Raw genomic sequence first — 6,495 nt, 5'->3', positions numbered from 1 at the left:
CAATATAAAACCGTCAATCTCTCCTTTTCCATGCTATTTTCCTCATATTGGCCCTTATCTCACACGTCTTGAAAGAAAAGCACCTTTGCAAGGCGCGGTGGTTCATGCCTGTAATCCCAGCACTTTGGGTGGCTGACATGGGTGGATTGCCTGAGGTCAGGAGTTTGAGACCAGCCTGGCCAACATGGAGAAACCCCCGTCTCTACTAAAAATACAAAAAATTAGCTGGGCGTGTGGCACATGCCTGTAACCCCAGCTACTCAGGAGGCTGAGGCAGGAGAATCACTTGAACCCTGGAGACAGAAGTTGCAGTGAACTGAGATTGCACCATTGCAGTCTAGTCTGAGCAACAAGAGGAAAACTCCATCAAAAAAAGAAAGGAAGGAAGGAAGAGAGGAAGGGAGGGAGGAAGGGAGGAAAGGAGGGAGGAAGGCAGGCAGGCAGGCCCCTTTAACTAAAAACAAACTGACTTTCCATCCACAGGTGTAAGTCAGACACCATCCCCCCACCCCCCTGCCCCACATCATCCTGTTTCTCACTGAGTCCTCCACCTGGGGTCGCACCTCTCCCTAGAGCTGAGCTACCAACAGCCAGGACTCCAAGTCACTGTCATTCTAAGGCAGAATAGTTCACCCAGTACCTCTTCAAGAAGGTTCAGTCTGGTGAGAGGTACCCACCCCTCTTACCCTGCCAGGTGCTGCAGGTTTACAAAAATGAGAAGTAGTGAATGCCCTCCAGGCAGTTGTGCTCTGCTATGGAAAGTACAGTTCTAATAAAAGGTGACTCAAAAAGCCTTTCTCAAGCTTCAGTTGTTGCTGTCCATCTTCCTGATTTTTGCCGTATCCGAGCGCCCCCCAGTGGTGAGATGGAGTAACTTCTGCCCATCTTTTCCCAGCTCCGGGTACAGTGCCATCACCTGGATCACTAGAAATAGGCGTGGTGGGAAAACTTACACCATGGAAATCAGCACACACTACAAATCATGACCTTTTTTTTCTTCTGAAGGAAATGCTTTACCAACACACTATAATATTATTTACTTTGTTTTTCCTTCAACTCACTTTTTAAATTAAAGTTTATTTTAAAAAGAAATTGTGTTATCAATACATAAGTGGAAACTAGTATCACTTGCCATGGGTAAAAAGTAACCTTAAAAATAGGGCATTGGGGCTGGGGCACAGTGGCTCACGCCTGTAATCTCAGCACTTTGGGAGGCTGAGGTGCATGGATCACTTAAGGGCAGGAGTTTGAGACCAGCCTGGCCAACATGGTGAAACCCTGTCTCTGCTAAAATTATAAAAATTAGCTGGGTGTTGTAGTGCACGCCTGTAATCCCAGTCACTTGCGAGGCTGAGGCATGAGAATCACTTGAACCCAGGAGGCAGAGGTTGCAGTGAGCAGAGATCATGCCAGTGCACTCCAGCCTGGACAACACTGTGAAATTCCATCTCAAAAAAAAATAGGGCTTTGATTGGGGACAATGGCTCACACCTGTAATCCTAGCACTTTGGGAGGCCAAGGTGAGCGGATCACATGAGGTCAGGAGTCCAAGACCAGACTGGCCAACACGGTGAAGCCCCGTCTCTACTAAAAATACAAATATTAGCCGGGAGTGGTGGCACACACCTGTAGTCCCAGCTACTCAGGAGGCTGAGGCAGGAGAAATGCTTGAACCCAGGCGGCAGAGGTTGTGGTGAGTTGAGATCATGCCACTGCATTCCAGCCTGGGTGACAGAGTGAGACCCTGTCTCAAAAAGAAAAAAGAAAGAAAAATAGGGCCTAAGCCTAGTGCAGTGGCTTACACCTATAAATCTCAGGACTTAGGAAAGCCAGAGCAGCGGATTGCTTGAGCCCAGGAGTTTGATACCAGCCTGGGCAACATGGCAAAACCCTGTCTCTACTAAAAATTCAAAAAAATTGAAAAATTATCCCGGCGTGGTTGTATGTGCCAGTAGTCCCAGCTACTCTGGAAGCTGAGGTGGGCAGATCACTTGAGCCCAGGAAGGTTGAGGCTGCAGTGAGCCATGACTGCACCACTGCACTCCAGCCTGGGTGACAGAGTGAGACCCTGTCCAAGAAAAAAAAAAAAAAAAAAAAAAAGCCCAGCTGGGTGGTTCATGCCTGTAATCCCAGCACTTTGGCAGCACAATGTGGGAAGATGGCTTGAGACCAGAAATTGGAGCCTGGACTGGGCAACATGGCAAAATCCCATCTCTACAAAACATACAAAAATTAGCTGAGCATAGTAACATGAGCCTGAGTCCCAGGTACTTGAGAGGCTGAGATGGGAGGATCACTTGAGCTCAGGGAGGTTGAGGCTGCAGTGAGCCATGATCACGTCACTGCACTCCAGCCTGGGCAACAGAGTGAGACCCTGTCATAAACAAACAAACAAACAATATTATTAAGTTCTAGCAAATTATTGTTGCCTGTTAAAGGGCTAAGCCTGAAGCTTGTTCTCTCTGTTATAAAAGGAGTCTAGGAAGTGCTAGAGAGATAGTACACAAACACCTGCACCCTGGTTTATTGCAAGTGATTCAAATAGATTTGAAATGTAAATAACTCTTTCATATCAGTGCTGGTATGCCACCAAGAATACAGCTCCCATCTTGGGAAAGACTGTCATATTGCAACAAAGAAGAATGGGTTCAATAGTAATAAGTAAAGAGTTTCAGGACAGGTTGCTCCCAATATGCCCACCAACTGCAGGAAAAGATGATACCCTAATAAGTCTTAAACAAGCCTTCAAGGAAGTCTTAAAATATTGAATTTCAATAGGCACAGAAGGCCAAAAAGTGGATGGGAGTGGAAAAGAAGTAGGAAAGGGAGAAGAGCCTCCTAGAGGAGGCTCAGCTGAGCAAAAGCTTAAAAGCAGGAAAGCAAAAAGTATTCCTGGGAACACCAAGCGTTCATTATTTAGCGAAAGCTTGGGGGATAAGGAAGCAGTGCATAAGGGGCACATTGAGCTGATTGTGAAGAGGAGCTGGTACCTGATTTAGTGGGTATTTCAGTTAGCTTTTGCTATGCAACAAATTACTCCCAAATTTGGTGGCTTACAATAATAAATGTGCTTCTTCTCACAATTCTGTAGGTCAGCTGGGCAGGTCTTCTGGTCTGGACTGTTTTGGCTGATCTCTGCCATCAGCAGGCACCTGGCTGGGGTTGGGAGGTCTGGGACAGCCTCACTTACACATCTGGCAGTAAGCAGACTGTTGTTGGTCTAAGGTCCTCAGCTGGGACAGACCATAGCCTTGTGCCACATGGTCTCTCATCACCCGGGAGGCCAGCCTGGGCGGGAAAGCAAGCCCCAAAGCAAAAACACTTTTCAAGCCACTGTTTGTTGCACAAATTTGCTATTACCCCATTAGACAAAACATGGCCATGCCCAGAATCAATATGGAAGGCCCACCCAAAAGTAGAAATACAGGGAGGAGTATATTGGAGACCATAACTGAAACAATGGCTAGCAGTAGGTAATGGCAACTTTTTGAAAACCCCTGAGCAAGAGAGTGATGTTATAGAGAAGCACTGCGGGGTAAAGGAACTGAACACAAGGTGACTTGGAAAAAGAAGAAGAATGTTTAGACTTAAAATAGACCCATCACATCTTCTTTCTTTCTTTTTAAAAATGATTTGTGAATCACAGCATCTTGAGATGTGATGGCTGTTCAAGAAGCAAGGGTTGGATTAGAGAACATTGGTATAGCAGCAAAGGAGGCAAGGCTAGGGGAGTGGTTTCCAGATTTTTATCTTCATGGACCAGTACAATTCTAAAAGAAACAGGGCTCATCAACACAGGGTTGTTGATGTTTTATTTTTATTTATTTATTTTTTGAGACAGAGTCTCACTCTGTCACCCAGGCTGGAGTGCAGTGGTGTGATCTCAGCCCACTGCAACCTCTCTCGGGTTCAAGCAATTCTCCTGCCTCAGCCTCCTGAGTAGCTGGGATTACAGACCTGAGTAGCTGGGATTACAGACGCACAGCACCACAACTAGCTAATTTTTGTATTTTTTGTAGAGACAGCGTTTCACCATGTTGGTCAGGCTGGTCTCAAACTCCTGACCTCGTGATCCACCCGCCTCAGCCTCCCAAAGTGCTGGGATTACAGGCATGAGCCACATGCCTGGCTGTTGATGTTTTTTTTTTTTTTTTTGAGATGGAGTTTCGCTCTTGTTACCCAGGCTGCAGGCTGGAGTGCAATGGCGCGATCTCAGCTCACCGCAACCTCCTCCTCCTGCCTCAGCCTCCCGAGTAGCTGGGACTACAGGCATGTGCCACCATGCCCAGCTAATTTTTGTATTTTTAGTAGAGATGGGGTTTCACCATGTTGACCAGGATGGTCTCGAGCTCTTGACCTCGTGATCCACCCGCCTCGGCCTCCCAAAGTGCTGGGATTACAGGCGTGAGCCACCGCGCCCGGCTGTTGATGTTTTATTATAACAGAAAAACAAATGCAAACAAAAAAACAAAACAAAACAAACTATCCATTATTCTTATAATCTCATTTTTTAATTAAATTTTGAAAAAGCCTAGGCAGGACATAGTATAAGAAGAAAGAAACATCTTTTAGATCAAATAAATGTATCCATATTGTCCTTATTTATTTGTCATTTCCCCAGGGACTGTGGCAATTTCTTCACATTGTGGTATCATTGGCATATTGGAATTTGAGAGCTATCACTATAGGGCGTGTACAGTTTAATATGGGCTCATGTTGCATCATTGCTCTGCAGGGTCAAGGGGCTCATAAGTTGGTTTAGGGACCTTAGTCCGGCACTTGTAGAGGGGTGAGCCCTGGAAAGAATGTGTGGGTGGTACAATAGGGTACAGGCATAACTTGGATGATAAAGATTCTGTGAGCAACTATTTGTGGAAACCACTTGTTTAGATGTAGAACACTCTTAGGGAGCCTGAAAGCCATATTACAATACATGAAGGGCTTTCATATATAATAATCCTTGTTATGCCAGAGGACAGATCCTGGCAGACCCATTTCAGTTTAGTGTAAACAAAAGCTGTTGACAAGCAGACCTTTCCAATAAAGGTTAACAAACTACATGGAGATGGGATTGCCTCTCTGGAAGAGCTCAAAGCACATGTGAGTGACAATTTGTTAGGGATGTGAAATGAAGGGATTCTGGACTGAGTTGGAGGTTGGACTAACTTTGCTGTTTTCTAACCCTGGCAGGCCTCGTAATGCCTATAAATCCTTTTGACAAATGTTGGCTACTGGACCTCAACTTGGATCCATAGGAACAGAATCTCCATGAACAGGACTCAGGAACCTGAGTGTTTAATAAGCCCCCCCAGGAAATTCTGAGTTAAGTTGTCTGCAGCCTCGAAAAACAGTGAGATGAAGTGAATTCTATCTTAAAGCATCTATGATGAATTCTATCTTAAAGCATCTATAAAATTTATAAGGAGACAGCATTTTGTTATGGCATCAGTATTTGGATATCCACTTAACATAACCTATTTTATTATTGGTTACTTAAAAGTTATGTTTGAAGCAACCAGTTATCTGAACTTCGACACAAACTGAAAGCCTTTACTGTTTTGAAAGCAAGATTTACTTTGAACTTGATAGTAAAATTAGCTTCATGTGAGGAAAAGGAGTCATGGACCTAATTATAAAATATGGAGACATAAGTTTGCCAAACAGATAATATGTTTGTGCCAGAACTTTTTATTTACAAGATCAGTGACTCATTCTTTCCAATCTCAAATTACATACCTAGTATGTGATTTATTAATATGGCATTAAATAGGCAAGGCAGGTGGCTCACGCCTGTAATCCTAACACTCTGGGAGGTCAAGGCAGGAGGATTACTTAAAGCCAGGAGTTCGAGACCAGCAAGGCCAAGTCTCTACAAAAAAGATTTTTAATTAGCTGGGTTGGTGGCATGCACTTCTGGTCCCAGCTGCTCAAGAGTCTAAGGTGAGAGGATCAGTTAAGCCCAGGAGATCAAGGATGCAGTGAGCCATGATTGCACCACTGCACTTCAGTCTGGGTGACAGAGAAAGACACTGTCTCAAAAAAATATTTTTTCCATGAAAATGAAAAATATATATAATAGTATATTATATATAACATAAATATATAGTATATCATATATAATATATAAATATATACTGTATATGTTAAGTATATATTATATATAATATACTATATAATGTATTATAAGTATATATAAATTATATATGGTTATATTATATATAATTATATAAATATATAATATATGATTATATATGTAATTAAATATATGTTTATTCCCATGAGAGATAAATTTGGGGGAGTCCTATGAGATTTTGTAAAAATGTTTCATTTTCATGAATGTTTCATTCTGTTAAAGCTTGAGTGACTGTCCCAGTAATTGAACTGTTAGGGCAGAATAGCAGAGTGGCCCAAAGAACTATCACTTTTTCTTCTAGGCACTTTACATTACTTATTCAACCTTCTCTTTCTCACACACACACACACACACACACACAC

This window comes from Cebus imitator, unplaced genomic scaffold (genome assembly GCF_001604975.1).
Source record: "Cebus imitator isolate Cc_AM_T3 unplaced genomic scaffold, Cebus_imitator-1.0 Scaffold215, whole genome shotgun sequence".
Classification (NCBI taxonomy): Eukaryota; Metazoa; Chordata; class Mammalia; order Primates; family Cebidae; genus Cebus; species Cebus imitator.
Note: the sequence above shows the minus strand (reverse complement) of the source record.